This window comes from Ptychodera flava, chromosome 15, assembly GCF_041260155.1.
Source record: "Ptychodera flava strain L36383 chromosome 15, AS_Pfla_20210202, whole genome shotgun sequence".
In the NCBI taxonomy this organism is placed as follows: Eukaryota; Metazoa; Hemichordata; class Enteropneusta; family Ptychoderidae; genus Ptychodera; species Ptychodera flava.
In genome coordinates, this window is record NC_091942.1 from 24704549 (window position 1) to 24723910 (window position 19362).

A 19362-nucleotide genomic window follows, 5' to 3' on the forward strand; every position below is an offset into this window, starting at 1 on the left:
GTGTCTCCATATTACCAACGCGACTGACCTGAGGGGCGTTGAATTACGGTACAATACCAGATTTAGCGCCCCCTACCGCTCATAACAGACATGTGACGCTCAGCACCGGATGTGAATTTATAAGCAATGTGTATATTGTATTAACCGATACCTCAATACTGTGTACGAATGCATCTGACCTTTGACCCAAATCATAATGCCACCAAGTGCGCCCTCATGGACACCAGATCACGCAGTTCCCAAAATGTGCGCGACCATCAACTCTTGCGCAAGTATGCTGTTCCAACAGCCTACATCCCTTTCAGCCTTAAATATTAATCAAATATTAAACCTTTCTCTAAGTATCGACCAACGAATTAGTTAATTGTTTATGATGTGAAGTGTTTCTTGGAAAACACTGCCAGCCATCAATATTAATGAAACTTATCTAAAAATGATGTAATTTTTTACCTTGAATTACTGAAACCGAAACAACTTGATAAGAATTTTCCCGAAAACACTGCCCAGAGGTATCGAAATCAATGAAATTATCTAAAAGAGAAGTAATCCTATCTTGAATTATTGAAACCGAAACATCGTGATAAGAATTTTCCTGAAAAACTACCTGCTGTCAAAATCAATGAAATTTATCTAAAAGTGACGTAATCTTTTATCGTAAGTTACTGAAACTGAAACTGCGTAAAGTATTTCAAATTAATGGCCTTGCAGCCCAACTTCTTTGTGCCAATTCAGTTTAGCAGAAAATCCCATATTCCTGTCACCAACAATACAACCAGCATTATAATGCCAAAGCAGCATTTTGGGGTCATTGACGCCAGCATTGTGTATAATCCTAAAAGAATTTCATGCACGCAAGCATAATTAGAAGTACTTTTTAATAGGCCTCACTTGTACATTATTCACTAATTACCAACTATAGCTGACCTGGCCCAGAAGGTCAACATGTACTTGCCTCAACCAATTCAATAATCCTCAAATCTACATGGTACAGCAACTCCAAAATCCACCCTTGAAAGATGTAACATAAAAGAATATTCCAATAAACATTAGAATTCAATGAATCATTAGAATTTACTGCCAAGTAGATTATAGTAATTAAGTGCTAATCTCAGCTGATTTTTTTTCTGTAGAGATTTTCATTGAGGGCGAGATTATGCTTGCGAATGTTAATTCTATCATCACATTAGATTGATAAAGGATTTGGACATACCGATTAAAGCTGCGGACTGGGTCATGCACTCAGTAAACTTTCACAAAGGTTAATGTATACACACCAACATTCACTGAGATAGCAGACTTGGCGGGTCACGCTCTTCGTTTGTTGTGCAAAACTGTGTCTACAATGACGTGAGCGAAACGAAACTGAAACTAAAAGATATCAAATAGTTATTAACAGACTCTCTCCAAGTCTCTGTTCACACAAATGCTAAAAATCCTGTTTTTGTTTGAGAAGTAATTTCACAAAGAATTTACAATTACATACCAACAGACGAGCTGAAAAAAAGACGAGTTTGGAGTGCATGCCTGCAGGCAAGCAAACAGTCCCTGAGCATGTAGCATTCTATAAAGAGATTTACACATGATGCTGCTAGACTATTTTTCCATAGTACTGGTCTCTGATTAGGCCACTTGCATAATAGAGTGCAGCGTCAGGATTTCATTTGGCAATTGCAGAGAGTCAATAACTTTAAAGTGTTACACCAAATATCATCGGATTCAACCCTTTTCAGTCAATGAATTGATGTAAATTTCTGTAAATTCTTTGGAAATTCATCGTAGCCTTATATAGTGTTTTTGATTTTAAACTATGATATAATTGTTACTTCTGGACAGAATTACATGAAAATTATGTTATATATTATGTGATCCTGCAGAACTAAATGTGAAATGCGATTATATTGTCTGATACTGACAGATGCAGGTTATGGCGTAGTCTTTACGGGGCACACAAATACAACAAGACCCCTTAGGCTACCTTTACTTAATATGCTTATTCAGCAATAATGTTCTTGCATAGTAATTAAACATTTAACATACAGGTCTGTCTTTTGACTTGATAATAGCTCTTCAAAGCTAATAAAATGACATGAAATTTTATAACAACATCATGGTGATATTCAACAGGATCTGCATCATGATGATCAGCACCTAGCTAAACTTTTCTTTCAACAGTTATAAAAGTAATTAATTCTTTTATCTGCAGGTCAGAACATAAATCATTGTACGTAACCAGCTGGATTGCAGCCAATTTAAAAAATGTGAATTTAATTGGCAAATGCCATAACATGAGATCATTGGAATTTTAATGATTGGAAATGTGCAGCAGTGGTGTGATACACGTAATTGTCCACATAAGGGGGACAACTTATGAACCTTTTCTGTGAGGTCACCAGCTAAGCTTTTTTATAAGGTCATATTTGGTTTTCAATACTGATCATGGAGTGCCAAGGGGACTTGTAAACAGCAAAATACCAGCTGGCCTAAAGCTGCGGGGTAACATTTTGAACAACATAATCCAAAGAAGTGAAGAAATAATGGAAACAAGATGTCAGTGTAAGACTTGGTTGTGAACTCAATTACACGGTTATGCAGATCTTAAATTTTATCAGAGTGCTCGTACTTAAGGCAGTTTTCAAAGTTAAACCAGAAATCCAAGCGGTAAAATGCAATGTCACATTACCTTTCCAGATAATCATGTTTGCAGTTGTGGCTGGACCTATACCTCACACATTTGATGGCAGCAAAACAAAATTTGGAAAATCTGCCCATTAGGCATGTAACCATAAAACTTCCCCGGGAAAACTTCACTGCAGACCTGACAAAAATTAACATACTACCCGGGTACTATTAGTCTATGACTTGTACATTAGGTTAGCAGATCTCAGTTAAGTTAATTTGTCCAAACCTGGGCATAAATGAATGATGAAACATACATATCATGTACTGTCCACCACAACACCAAAGACTTTAATTTAATTATGTACTTCTAATTTGATTGGCGAGATCATGCTGCTGATCTAAGATAGTAGGTTTAGGGACTTTACAAAAAATTTGATTGGGGGGTTGGAGGGCCCAAATGTGTTTCGGAATATGCATATGTGAAAAATTAATAGGCAGACTGAGTTATCTTGAAGTATATGTTTAATGTCTTTATTGAATGTGGTATTTGAAGAATAATTTGGTTTTGCAGTAGGTCACAGTGATACATATGCATTGCTACAAACATTGTAATGTAATAAAAGGCTTTTTATGGCACTCTTCGGTCACAGTTAACAAAAGAGAAGAAGTCAAAAATGACATGTTTGAATACGTATGTCTTTGCTGCAACAGATTCTCAATATTCTCAATATGAACTTGTGTTTCTCATTTTCTCCCACCATATAAGAAGCGAATCGTTGGAGCTAATGTGACATTCAAATAAATACATATTTAAAGATTTTAATATGATGCTTTAAAAAAAATGCTTGCTTGTGAAATTATACAATCTCTCCCCCCTCCCCCATAATTAATGGCCAGTTCCTATTACATATCATGAACTGTTCCAGTTTATGAGTTCATTTTGCCAACCCAAGCTAGTTCAGGTATAGTTTCATTGCCTCAAGCGTAACATGTTCAATTGATGTGTCAAAGAGGTTTTTTATTCCAATTGATATAAAAATTTCAAAGTATATAAACAGCCAAGCCTTAGAAATATTATCTCTGTACATAATGTAAAGTCATTGCAGTCTGGCCTCTTAAATTTTTTCCATATTCTTCATACTGTGAGGAGATTTCTGTCATAGCTGAATGACGAACAGATCTTCAACCTACATTATAATGAGTAATCTACCGGTATCTGCAATACTTTGATTTATATGACATCCATTTATATTAGGGAGTATTCAGTTGTTAGGGCTTGTAAAATCGGCTTGCAGAGTGATGTGAAATTATAAAACTGCAATTGGATATTGGTCACATAAGTTTTTTCACTCACCTCAATAGTGGGGGAAGGTATTTATACTCTTATAAAATGGTTGAACCAAACATGTCCAATTACCATGGTGGAAAACCTGATTGACCAATTGACCATGATTGATAAATAGTGCCATGGTCCAATCGTGGTCACATTGTTGATGTTAAAATCAGTAGATGTTTGATCGGATTTGAACTCACAATGTACAGCACCCATTCACCTAGTGAAGACATCACAGTCAAATTAAACCCCTGAGCCAAATCCCCTCAGTCATGTTAACCTGACTGGTCCATGGTTAAACATGGTCAAATAAGAATTGTGTCCACTAATGATAGGACCATGCCAATATTACAGAAATGGTTGACCAGACCGAACAAAAAATTGGTCAAAGGACAGCAGCTATAGTTGACACAGAGTGTGACCAATCGGTTCATCTATGATGATGACGATTATGGTATAAATAATCCATAGTAGGTTAGTCAACTATGTTTAACTATTGCAAGATACCATGGTTATTTTGTTAATAGCAATTAATAACAATAGTTCACTGACTTTGTCCTGGTTGAGTCTGAATACATGCCTGTCAATTTTAAAAATTCAACTTGAAAATGATTTAGTCATGCATAATGTACTGTTGATAGTCAATATTGAGGCCCAAACTTTTGATTTGTCAACAATATGAATTGGACATTGCATCTACAGATATATTACAATGACAATGACCAATATACTTACCGGTAATTGTCATTTGAAAATGTTGTAGGAAGTGAGACCAAGAAGCTGGCAGTTGATCAATACATGGAATTAAAATAATTGAAAATTGTCAAAGTATATTCTGTTACAGAGCAGAATTAGCTTAAACACCAGATAAAGTATCCAAAATTTTAATATGAAAATTTCCACTGGTTTTATCATTAGGGGACGACTGCATTAACTCGTATGGTACCTGAAACCCGAGTCCTTGCCTGAGCAACTCGGGTGACAAACAGAAGACTTTTAATCCCCAAGGTGTGAATGTTCCATTGTTATGTTTATCTTATCAAGCTGGTGCTATTGTAGTGCCATTGTAGGAAAGACAGGTCTGTGAAATTGATCCTCTAGGGAAGTAGGGTATTCCTAAGTTAATGGAGCCTTCCCGTAATGTGAAGAGGGGTCATGAAATTTTGAACATCTTATACACTGGGCCCCAGGGGGTCACCATATTTTGTTTTCGTTGGTTGGGGTAAATAAATTTGGTGGCGTCCCAATAAGAATTTGCCAGCATGCATGCCCACCTGTGCATGGCTGTAAAACTATATTGTATGAAACTCCCTAAAGACGTATGGTCTAAGTTGATCTCCAATATCAGTGAAATGGCGATGGTCAGGCAAAATATGTTGCAAATGTGTAAAGTCCCTGGCATTCGAGGCTTGATTTCAGGCTTATAAAGGCTTAGTGAGGCATAGACGTCCAATATTCAAGAAACTGCAACTGTTCATAATCGATTTACAAATATCTGGGTGACAGCTGACACCCTGCAGGTACAATTGCAAACAGTTATGTATGGTGTGGTTTTGACTATGCGTGCAACGTACGTACGCTCCTTCCTGACAACTTTTACAGAGTTTATTTCTTTGTTACTGACTGATAATATTACAACCTATATGATGACTATATATTATATGCCTATAACAGTGTCAGCAATAATATTTTAGACTGAATAAGTCCAGTTCCGGTATTGCCAGCACCACCAGTTCAATGCAATATATTATAACCACTGCAATGAAAATGATGAATGCAACTCAAATTGTAGAGGAGGCTGGAAGTCACAGACAACCAATGAACACTGTGAAACTTTTTGAACTGGTTTGACAGTTTCAATGATGTCACTGTTGCCCTGACAAAGTACGAGAGTCTGCGTAAGGAACAGCTAACCGATGACATAATATGGTAAAAATTTGTTGACTGAATTAAATTATGTGGTCCTGCTACATGCACTGAGGAATTTTGGTATGCACTGCAAAAATGCATTCAGCTGTGTACACACCCTATAACAAGTACGATACATGTATGAACTCTTATACAGAGTCCATGCAACTTTAATGTACTTGAACTGACATAGGCTGAGTCAATTCTGTTGAGAGTCTTAACATAATCCGTTTGTTTAGACCATGTACATTTTGTAGCTAAAATGCCTATTAGCCAGCTCTTATACATTGAATGGTACCAGAGAAACAATAATAATTGTCTCACAGAATAAAACACACACACGTTGGAGTGGATCTTTACTAAAGTTCATGCGCGTCTCCAAGTAATTCTGTGAAAAGTTGATGTAGGATCAGTGAACTAATATGTCCACATAAAGATCTGCATGATGCCATATGTTTTGAGGGGCTGTTTAACACTCAAACAGTCACTGGCATAAATTAATACCAAAATTAACACTCAGATATCACAATTTCATAAAATTTCTTTACCAAACATACTGTGAACATGATAAGGATCTTGCCAGAATTTTGACATGATCGATGTATAATAATGTCAAGGGTTGAAACCACACCTTATTGACCTGTCTTAGTACCAAACTTACATATTTGCTTCATTTTTTTTGAAAAATCTTGCCCAATCAGAATCTAAAGTGGTTGAAATTTTTAACCCGATTCTAACAATTATCAATTGGAGTTAAGCTATCTTGAGTGTTCGGGAATTATCGACCAGACTTGTACACAGTTGGAGCTGCCTCGTCAACAATTAATTGACTGATGAATGTACGTTGGTGCAATGTACAACAAGGTTGATCTAATCGGTACGGCATTATTGATGTATGCTCACCAATTTCAAAAAAATTTCCAAATATGCAAATCAGTAACAATTTATAGTTGTGACTAATCTGATTGTTTTCAGTGCAGTATTCCTGTTGACTTTATTAATCTACCTAAAGTTTCATCAAGTTGATCTTATACACATGCCCACTTCCCTAATCTGAAAAACATAATATTAAACAAGTGATAAAGGTGGACTAAAAAATATGCTCTGCTAGGTTGTAGCTGAATGTGTATAAAACTAGAATCACTATCAGAATCACTGATTTTCTCATCTTCAGATATACATTCCCTTACGTAACATCATGATAGTACAATCTTGTCATAAGTCTGAATAATATACCAGGTACAGAAATTTGCACTGAGAAACTGTACAAATTTCAAATTTTTAATGCAAAATTATGAAATTATGAAAATTAATGAGGGTATCCATAACAGGCTTCATAAGGGTGTGACAAAAGTGGTCCCAGGGGAAACAATTGCTTTGACAGAAAACAATAAAACTAGCCTAAAAAATTGCAAAGTGTAAATTTAACCATCATTTGAACCAGACTGAATGAGCAGAGGCCATTGCTTAGTAGCTACAAACCAACTTTAATCACTATGTGATGCTGTGTTTCAAGGAAAAAAAATCATTGAAGAATATTGAGCCAAAAAATGAAAAAAAATTAAGAAAAAAATTGACCGATACAAATTTCATGCTTGTTTGATTAATCTTAATATGGGCATCCCTGACAACCTATAAGTTGTTAGACCAGAGGTATTAGAGGAATTTTGTTGACCACAAAAGAGAAAATCACACCCAAAATTTGCATATGCATATATCATTATTGTTTATGAAAATCTGATTGAGGGAATATACAAACTAAATTTGACTGCTACTAGACAAACCAATCATTCAAAGAAAATTTGAGCAAACAAAAAAAAAATGATATGCAAATTTCATGCTAACTTTAAATGTGACTTGACAGACATCTTAGAAAGCTACATAGCACAGTTGAAAACATTATCTGACCAGTGGGATCTGAAAAAAATGTTGGAACACAAAAAAACAAAGAAAATTAACCCCAAAATATTACATATGCATGTATTCTCATTGTATCGACAAATTAACTTACAGTCATTCTGAAAGATTTTAAAATAAAATACAAAAGATTTCTAAGCAGGCGTTTTCCGAAAGAGCAAAACAGGATGGAGGATGAGGAACAATGGACAACAGACACTGCGATGATCAACCTTGCTCAGCGTTTCTGACAGTGGAGCTAAAAAGTTCATAAAAAGTTTAAAAGCCTCTTTGCAATTATTTTTTGCACTTGACTATTCATAATAAATGTTCCTTTGTCAAATTGTCAAATTAATTAATTTCATTGAAATTCCACATCTACTTATCACAAACATTACTATGCAATTTTGCAAGTTTGCAAGTAACTGAAAATTGAGACACTTCTAAAATGCATAAATTGTTTACAATATTATATCTATGACAGTGTTCGCGCTGACTTTTTTCTCCTCGCGTACGGCACACGCATTAGTCTGCTAAAACTACGTAATGGCTGGATTTGAGTGCGTAATTTCACTTCCGCACTCGATTGATGAAAAAACTGACTGCAAAATACATTGTGCCGTTGAATAAACGCACACTACATATTCCGATTGTATGATGTAACATTATTTTAATGAAAACAGTTTAATGAACAACTTGAACAATGTTGAAACGTAACAGCGAAGGGTATACATGCGACCGTCAACACACATGGGGCAACCCAAAAGTTAGAGTTATGGCAGTTTATCGAGACACTTCTGCAGTACGTGTTCAAAATTTATCAGGATTCCGACGAGCTCTACCGATGAATCATTTTTTTCACGGACTTGTAGAGCAAAGTTGAAAGAAAACAGATTTGTCTGCTTCAACGCCATGCTGCATGTGTGCTTGATCAAAATTTTGGTACAGCGAGACGCGATGATCGTGCAGGGTTGGCATTTATATAATTTGTGGCAACATTTCTGTCAATCCCTTACTTAAGTTTCAGAAACTATTGCTCGCCTGAAAATTAGCAACGTAATTCATAGGCACAGCTGACATAGTAATGTGCCTGTGAACTACAATGCCGATTTTTCAGACAACGCCCAGAGAATCCGAAAACTTTCCACACAAAAGTAGTGATTGACAGAAATGTGTTGCAACAAATTTCGTCTGGTTGTCGCCTAAGCTCAGTCGCACGGAGTGCTTTCGGAAACATTTTACTGTTATCCTTTGGGTATAGAATACGCATAATAATGAAAAAAATGCGTAGAGAGTCAATTTCAATGCGTAAATACGCACGATTTTTGTGTAAACGCGAACTCTGTATGAGTTCAATAAATGTAGTAAAGCCAATGTCTGAGTGATAAATCCAAAGGTTCTGAAATTTTTACAGTTGATGGACATACATACATACATGGATACATACGTGGATACATACATATACATACATACATACCGGTACATACCGTACATGTACATATAGACACATGCACACATACATACATACCGTTACATATAAATATACAAACATACATACATACTCTGACAGACAGACATGCAGACTGAAATACAGCAAATGAAGCAAAAAAAAGTTCATATATAATTTTTACTGCATAATAATTTAATTTCTGACCATTTTGTTGCCAGTATTACCCCAATATTCAAATTGTACATTTTGAATATGATGGTATTGCAATACAATTATTGCTTAATACGTCAATGTGTAATTATGCATACTCCATTTAAACACAAAAGTAAGGCCAAATTACTCATAAAGGAAAAATTTATGAGTTACAGGAATGATCACATAAATGAATGGTAGCACATGTACATAATTGTGTTGTCATGCGGGTCGTCTCTAATCGTTATGCAATAATGAGCGCATGCGTATCATTGACAGCTATTAATTATTACCCATGAGGCTAAAAGAAGTTTAATATATAGGGGCAAGCAATTTCTCATGCAGACACCATCAGTCAAAAGGCTGTCACACACATAGCCCCTCATCAATTTGGCAAATTTAATCAATTACCAACTGTTGCACACAAAACATGCAGCTTGTGAATATGCGCTGACAGTTAATAAGTCAAGCCACCTTAAAGCTATACTTGTGCAAGTATGAAAACTGTCAAAAATGGATCATTGGTTCATAGCACTTCATAACTGCCAAGTTTATTGTTTCGCCGGGCCTGATTTTAGCAAAAAGTTTGTTTTTATATGGATTATCACATGATTGAATGCATGCATATATTATTTGTTGTCATCTTGACTTGTTCAAATACTGAATGAATGCATATCTGGCATTTGTTAATTATACCCATGAGGCTTTTAGTTTAAATGCCAGTTACACTCAGCTCATGATTGGATGTACCTGTTGAGCAGTGTCCAATATTAATTACTCTTGAATTAGCGCTCATTGAGTATTCAATGCTTTGCCAGCAATATATATATTTGAATGTATATATGCATGCATGTGCTGCAGCCCAGTACCCCGGGGCCAAGTTAATGTATGCTGGTGACATTGAATCATATGCAGTCGCGTGTGAGCCAATACACAACGGCCGCTGTGTGGTATATAATTACATTAGAAAAGTATTTAGGAAGTTGGGAAATGGAATGACCACCATGTGTATGTATCACCGAGTTCAGAGACTGATTTTCGTTCTCAGATTTTAACTTTTTTAATGCATACCACACTGAACTACCTTCCTGTATCGGCTCACAAGTGCACTGGCTTGAATGACATCATTTGTGTCAGACAGAATTTTGTTCATCATGAAAGTTGCATTATGTGATATAAATGTTTGTGATGCATGCCCTTAGGCTGTTCCAATTGAAGTTGTTTATATTACATTAAAGTCCCGGTAATGCTAACTTTTGATGATAATTTCACCATTTTTATTCTGTGAACCATAATTCCTTGTTCTTCTCTCCAAAGAATATTGATATACACTATGTTCAGCTTTTCAACTCAGCCCATATGTGTGTGGAACTGCATTGTTATTGTTGAAAAGTGACTTCTGGTCCCAACTAGAATTCAGATCAAACAATAAAAATGCATTTTATACATTTGAATGATTAAGGTGACAAACTAAGCTAAAGAGTGGGTATTTCAACATTCTTTGGGGAATAGAAAAAGAAGTTGCAACTGAAATATAAAATAATGAAAAAAATCATCGAAAGTTAGCATTATACTGGGGCTTTAATTAACAATGCAGTTGTTTTGTAACTAAAAAGAGTGAGAATATGAAATGTCATTATCAATGAGAAACATTTGAAGAAATATATAATGTCATTGCTTTATGGGAAAAAAATCAACTTATGCAAACAAATTTAAATGTGTTTATCCATATGAATTAGGTCTGTAGTGTTGGCCTCTTAGCTTCTTAGCTCTGCGGGTGAATTGAATTCATTCATGCACTCTGCCTGATAAAATTTTGAAGTCATATTCTTTCAGTTTATATATCTATATCAACAATCATTGGTTTTACCCTTTTTGCCGCCATAGCAATGGGCCTTTAAAAGCAGTCATTATCAATGCTGGACCATACTTGGATTTGGGAGTAAATTTGTTAAGACTATAGATAACTTTGGCTATGGACAGAAGAAATCAAAAACCTAAATCTTCATTTGATGATATGACTCTTCTCAGGCCAAGTGTGAAGGGTTTACAGTATCTTCTCAGTATGTGAAGATTACGGTAGAGAAAATGACATAATAATTCCCAAAAAACGGAATGTATGGTTTTTAATTGAAGAAAGATTATCGTCTCTCGTACACCTTGTGTGATGCTCAATGGTAGCAGGGTAAAATTTGTTACTCAGCACACTCACTTGGGGCATGTGATGTTGATGTTGAACGACAAAGACGTATATAATTTCTGTGTTAGAGCCAATATGCTATTGGAGACACTGTAAACGCTGTTCTCTTGATGTTAAGAAAGTGTTGTTTTCTGCTTACTGTATAAATATTTATTGCTGCCATTTGTGGTTTAACTACAAATCAAAGGTTTTGAACAAACTAAAAGTTATGTATAACAATGTTTGGAGGAGGCTCCAAGGTGTATCTCCTGGTAGCAGTGCTTCAAATATGTTTGTGTCTAACAATATTATGTCTCTCGGGGGAAGTTATCCGACAAAGTATTTACAACTGTAAATGCAGAATTGATAGATCTTCACTACGCAATTCTGTTATATGTCATTCAGACTGGAATTGCCACAGTAAGATTTTCCATCTCTGGAGGAAGTAGTTGTACACAATTTAAGTCTTTCTTTCGCAAGTGTTTATCATTCTCTCTGTTTCTTCTGCGTTTTTTTTTCTTTGTTTTTGATTATTTCAGTTTAATGTTCCTTTTGTTTGTGTAATGCTGATTTGGACACATTGTCTGAAATAAATTATAATAATAGTAATAATAATAATAATTTATTTCATTACATTATATACTTAAATAAATTATTCATGTATGTAGTATTTATTTATTATTTATTTATTTATTTATCTTTCTGGCAGGAACGGCAGGCTTTATCCATGTAGGGCAGCTCTAAAAAAGTAAGGACAAATTAACTAAATAAAAATGTCGATGAAATATGGCTAAAAGTTTGCAATTAAAAATTGCTGAAATTCTTTAAGTACATGCATGTACTAGTCTCAGCTAAAGTGCACTCTGATAAATTGTTGACTTTTGAATAAGTGGAGGACATAAGGACTGTTATAAATTAGGCTGTAGTGTGTTTATAATAGTTTCTATAAACATTTCCTAATTCGCTAATAAGTCATGTCTAAATCTGGTATTTGGGATGAAAGTTGACTGATTTTGAAACAATGTCAGCCTGTCTTTTATAGAGTTTCTCATAGAGTATATCAAAATGCTGAAACTATTTTCCTGGTTGTAAAATGCTGTATATACAACAAAGTCTAACTTGCTAAGAGTATCAACTGGCATTTCACTGGCATTTCTAGGTCTTCTTTTTACCCTAACGGTAGCAAACTAAGGGGTATGGTATTGACTGGTAACTTGGTCATACACTGTAGATCTGGAATAACTGCCTTTATGTGTCCAGCCTATTAAAAGCTGCTCCACTGCCCTAATGAAAGTTGTATGAACACACAAAACTCCTGATCCAAAGACTTTGGCAAACCTGCAGAAGATCATTGACGTACACGCAAAAAAAATAAAGAGGAACAAACATGTGAGAAAATATACCCTGAAGGTGAACTTTGTGATTTGTTTATCTCTATGACCAATGTAAAATCATGCCCATATATGGTGATGGCCTGTTAACAGTAGCTGTGTGTAAATTTGCATATTCAAATCAAAAGGAAACAATTGTTGACCTGTGCATAATTTTTGCTTCCCCGCATGCAGGTACTCAATTTACATTGACCAGGGCAGAATTACGCATTATCTTAACCTTGCAACTGTTTTTAAGTATGAGATCACCCCAGGGTCCGGAAAAGTCGTCGGAAATTGGGTATTCTGTTTCATTTCCAGGGTATACGCCACAATGCTATGATGAATTTGGCCGGATCAGGAGATTTAAAAAAATTGGTATGGTGTACTTTGATCACCATTAACTCATTAAAAAGATAGTCCTTGCTATTGCTACAAAAGATAATTGATATCTGTCTGTGTATTCATCAATTTTCAGCTCACCATACATTACTATTAAAATGGAATTATATACAATTGATACAGTATTCATGAGCTTAAAGTGCATATCTTCATTTAACTTTAATAAAGAGGGACCATTATTCAATAATCAGACTGCATGCATACAATCAACTGTTTTTCCCTCCAAATGCTGTCGATTCAGAGACGGTACATGTCAAAAGGTCGAGTGAAGTAAAAGTGAAAGGACAGTTGTTTAATACGGAAATTTCCTTTCACAGTGTGCTGGCTGATACATCATATGACGTACATTGAGCAAAAGTGAAAGTTGTTAATATGCATGTACCATGTGGTATTTTCATTTTTACTTTTAAAGAAACTTAATCTTGACAGGTTTACCTGTAGGTATTTAAATCCTTCGTAAGTTCAACTATTTTGAACACAGTTTTGGTCCATAGGCTATCACAGGACACACTGTGCCAAAGCAGTCTATTGTTGTCACCTTTGACCCCAACAGTTGCAACAGCTGATTTACATATGAATGGTAAACAAAACAAAGACTGTGTTCTCATTTTCAGTTCATATGTGCAGGTATTCAAAGTCACTCAAAATTTCAAGATTTTCAAAAAATTTTTCAGCAATTTTCAAGAACTTTTTAAGGCCCAAAATACCATTTTCCAGATATCATTTTACAACATAGCATTTTTATATATCATTTTACATATCATTTTTATGATATCACAATAAATCATATTGTCATCATTGAAAATTGTGCTAGATTAATCCATTTTCAATGACTTTTCACGACTCAATTTCATTTTCAAAAACTTTTCTAGGACTTTTCAAGAAGCTTTTAAAGTTCAAGGACTTTCCTGGAGCTTTGAACAGACCCTGCATTTACAAATAATGCATTATGGTTATGTTTCCACGTGTTTCAGCCCTAAGTGCAATTCTCTTTCCATTAAATTCATACCTCTACTACATTCTGAATGAAATATTAAATAGAGTATTGACAGCTATACCGTAGATACTGATAATATGATAATATTGACAAGAAAACAACATCATTTTATGACAAGCGTGAAAAGTAAAAGCAAAGAACTCTTATTTTCATGTATTCATCACTAAAAACATTTTTCATAAACACTTAGTGAAAGTTACTGGCCTGGTCATGAATCACATGTATATGAGTCCCAGGTGCCTTAATTCTGATTGACGGATCCAGAACAGCGCCCTCATTAGTAAATATGATTCCACTTTTTATCTGCCCACACAAAAGTATATCTTTACCATAACTAATATGTTACAGTGATATCAATGTGATTTTAATTGAGTTGGTCTGAATCAAGTCATATGTTTATGTTATTTAGCTGAAAATACTTTTGCAAAACAATAAGTTTGCAAACAATCAAATTTTGCAAACGAACATTCCATAACGTTGAACTCACTAGCTTGCACAAGGTGACATCTAATTTTCTTTTTTGGATAAAAAATGAAGTATTTTTCAGCAAAGTCTGCATGTCCCCTCGCATTTTTCACTGGTAAATCCATATTATACAGTACCACTAAACATGGCTCCTCAATAGCGTATGGGACATGGTGCACTAAAACAATGGTAGTAGTATGTGATTGAGCATCAGCTGCATGATGCCAGCCTAGTTTGTCACTGTTTCTTCAAAGGAAACATTACATCACTCAATGCTTGGATGATATTTTATAGAAATGTCGACAGTTACTCTCAGTTTTAATGATTTTAATGCACAAGTGACTCTTGTACAAAAAAATAAACCAATTAATTTTCACTATCACAAGTTATTCCGATCACGAATCCACATAAATAAAGTTTGTTTGTCCTACAGTCATGCAAAATTATTCTGCCAGCTAGGCCATTTTATCAGGGCATATTTCAGAAATGGGCCACAATTTCTGCTATCAAAGTTATCATCTTTGCAAAAAGAAGTTCACATTTCCTGTTTTTTGATGACAAATTTGATGGTAAGGCCAAAAGAGCGGCTGTTTGTGCCCACAGGCAGGAAATGTAAGATATTTATAGTTTGAATCTCTGGTCATAGAATCCATGAGGACTGAAAGCAGTTTAACCCTAAGACCATCATTGATTGAATACAATGAAGGGGCATTTCAAGGACATTTTTGATGGACGTTTAATGTAAACATCACCAACTCAAATAAACATGAATATGATTGGCATTCTTCCAGAAAATGTTGAAGTGAATGATCATCCTGGTACGGAGTATGTAATAATATGTAATGTATATAATCCCTGTTGTTTACTGGTAGCTATTGATTGATAAATTTCAGAGACAACTTTAGAAGCAGTTTGACCATGCATTTTAAGGTGACCTCAAAAGTTTGAAAAGATGACACCAGGTAATTTGTAAGCTCTGCCATCAGCATCACAAATCAGTCATGTGACGTACTTCCATCATCTGTTGCTGTCAGTTGATTTTGTATTTCTTTGATACCACTGGTCAGAAAATTTTCATGTTTGGTTTATTAGTCTCAAGGGATGATCTGACTCTGATCTATTCAAAAGATGAATTTGCATATGCAAATTTTAAGAACCAATTTGTTATTATTTTTGGTCAAAATATCTTATTCTCTTGTACCATTCATAGGACAGCTTTTAAATTTGATTTGCATGTACCTATAAAAGGGATTCTCTTGTTTAGATCTGTTCAAATTTGCATGAAATTAGTATAAAGTTTATCTTATTCTTTTTCGAAATTCTCCAGAACCACTTGTCATGTTGCTTTGAAAAACAAAAGTTCTCAGAGATGATTAAATTCATTCAAGTTACATATAATCATTCTGTTGTCCATTGTAGGAAGCCATTAAATGCCATATTTTATGAACACTGCAGCTCATGAGGCCGATTTACTTTACATGAGACAAAATTTTACAGATCTCGGCTCACCATAGCTGATATTCTGAGAGGCTATTTATTAGCCATCAATTATTGAAAATTGCTTAGCTGTGAAATTTCAACATAATGGTGCATTGTAGAGTTGCTGATGTTTATCTATAAGTTACAAATTACACATTTGGTTGTGTGTGTGTGTGTGTGTGTGTGTGTGTGTGTGTGTGTGTATATATATATATATATATATATATATATATATAATGTTCTATGCCATAGACAGTTAACAAATCTTTAATGTTCTTTTCCAAGAATCATAATGATAAACACTAATCTTTTTATTAATCTATCTCTTAGTAACATAAATATTTGATATCATTCTAATATTGTTTTACAGATCCAGGGGAAAAATCTGAACACCAAAAGACAGTGGAATGAAACAGTTAATAACCTGAGTTGACAACAATGGTGTATGTGTTTGAGCCATTTAACATCGCAACAGTATATTGACCCTAAAATTTCATCGATATCTGGATAAAATAGTTCCATCCAGTCCGGATACATTTCCTCCACTGTAAAGACATTGACAACTGTGACAAAAACGAAACTCAGTGTCATTTCCAATTTGTCTGTTCCACAGGCATATGTGGACTGGGTTCATAGTTTTTGTCGTGAATGGAAATTATCTATTAACATTTAAGAAAACGAAAGTAATTATTGTGTTCAACAAAAGTTACCATCTTGTAAAAAGAGTTACACTCACTTACAATGGAGTGACTCTTGACTTAGTGAAAGAGTACGCATGAGTGTTACCTTGGTTTAATTTGTCATTACCCCAAATGGTAAATTCAAAGGTAATTTTCGCAATCTTAAATTTAAGGCAATGAAAGCTCTTTTCAGCCTTCGTAAGGGCCTTCAAAATGGTACACTTTCTCAAGTAATTATCACTGTTTGATAGTTTAATTGTTCCTATTATGACATATGGCTGTGAAATATGGGGACATGAAATTAATGACAAATGTAACTTTCTCAATGATGTTAGTATATCTTATTATAGATTTATCCTAGGAGTCTCTAAATGCACCATCTGATGGTGTTGTTGGAGAGCTGGGTATTAACTTAAACTCCAATTCACTTTATGGTGATAAAGTACATGCTCAAATACTGGCATAGATTGGTTTTATCAGATGACATCTTACTGAGATCTGCTTTTACATCCAGGTTGAATTCAGATTGGTCTAATTATATACAAAGCATATTGAGCTCTTACAGTGGGAGTGATATTATATGGTCTTGTGTTTGCAATATCAATTCCACAGTTAATAATGTATATGATAGTTTATGTGAAATGTATGAACAAACATTGCTGAGAAACATTCACAAGGAAGTGTGGAATGCAGAGGAATATAAGCTTCAAACTTACTGACTATTTAAGACAAAATTTGAATTTGAAAGTTACTTGCTAGATATAAGATCTTTTACCTTAAGGAGCTGGCTGACAATACTAAGAATTTTGGATCACAATTACCTTCAAATAGAACTGGGTAGAAGGTCAATTCCAAAAGTTCCTGCAAACGAAAGATTCTACAAATATTGTAAGTCTTTAGTTGAGGATGAATTTCACTTTGTAATAGAATGTCCAAAATAAAGAATGTATTGAGGTAGTCTATTTTCATCCACAAGTTTGTATAATCCTGGCTTTCTTGATTTGAATGACAGAGAAAAGTTCATGTATATGTTTACTCACATAGATAAACTACCTCTTAATTGCCAAATTTATTTCTTGTACGTTAGTTCCTCCCCCAGCAGCAGCTTCATCCAGTGTTTGCTGAGTTTTGTAATTTTTACCTTACCACACTCCTTGAGTGTGTTGTTGAGCAGTAAAGTTACATGTAATAGCAAAACTCATTATCATGGAATGTGACGCCGTCCGCATCACTGATTGGTCCATTATGATAATGAGTAGCTTTTTTAATTATTATGATTGTCGGTACTAGAAATGCCAATTTTGTCAAAATGGGGCAGCTAGAAGTTTTTCAAAAGTTTTCATTTAATTGTGACATGAGTGTGTTGTACAATTGCTCCTGCTTAAATTTGAAAACGTACAACGTGGCAAAATTGGCCTATCAAATGTGTTGCTTTTAATGTGAATGTGATGTCTTAAGGTCAAAGTTAGAATATGTAATAATCTGCGCAACCTGTGACCTCCTGGATGCTGTCATGACTTTCGAGATGACCAAGTGTCACGAGAAAAGGGAGCGAAATCATGACTTTTTGCTAGAAAAGGGAGAGTATGTTACTTTTTTGCCAACTTTTATACAATGTAAATCAATCATTTGAAGACATTTTATTTAGTGTACGTCCGTGATCTTTTGACATGTACAATAATGCAAATAACATTCGTGATTATCTTTCTCTGGCATTTGCATACTAATGTATGTAGGACTCAATCATGTATCCCATGCAGGTTTTGAGTGCTTTCTGGCAGCCACATGACAGGTATAGTTAATGGTATGGCTAGTAAACAAAACAAAAAAGTCTTATAACTCAAATTTGTGTCTCATTTTCAAAACCTCATGATTGTTCAAAGTACGTCTGGGGAAGTATTTTTGACAAAATGGCAGCTGTTAGTTTTGGTTGACTTTGATATAATTATTCTGGGAAATGTTGTGTGGAAGGATTACTTTGTGTATCCCTGATTTTAAACATCTTTTTTTCACAAGAAAATATTTTCTCTGTCAAACATTGCTTCTTTGAGGTATTTCTGTTTCTTATGTCTTACAAGTAAGACGGTGTGTAGTATACAGTTCATGTACAGGACCTATATTTTATGGTGTAGATATGTTTTCATACTTTATAGGGAGAATTCAGTTGTGTTAAATTCTGCCAGAACAGCTAGCTAGATTCTATACAGGCCGGCTTCGCACACAAGTCACCAACTTAGGAATCGGTTAATGAGGAGCAGTCATATGAATGATGCAAAGCCAAACAAGGGTAAATTTGAAATGACTCACCATACTAAAGTTTTTTATGAAATATAGTGGTGAATGAAAAGTGATGGGCCATGCGGGACTCAAACTCACAACCCCTGTATACATT

General features: G+C 34.8%; 1 long non-coding RNA gene across 1 annotated transcript in view; it reads left to right on the top strand.

Moving 5' to 3' along the window:
* LOC139151634 (uncharacterized) overlaps window positions 1-19006 on the top strand; it is a 62058-nt gene extending 43052 nt beyond the window's left edge. Inside the window, exons 3-4 of the long non-coding RNA XR_011556467.1 lie at window positions 12287-12325; window positions 16661-19006. This is a non-coding gene — a long non-coding RNA (uncharacterized lncRNA). The remainder of the gene's footprint in view (window positions 1-12286; window positions 12326-16660) is intronic.
* The last annotated feature ends 356 nt before the right edge of the window (window positions 19007-19362 follow it).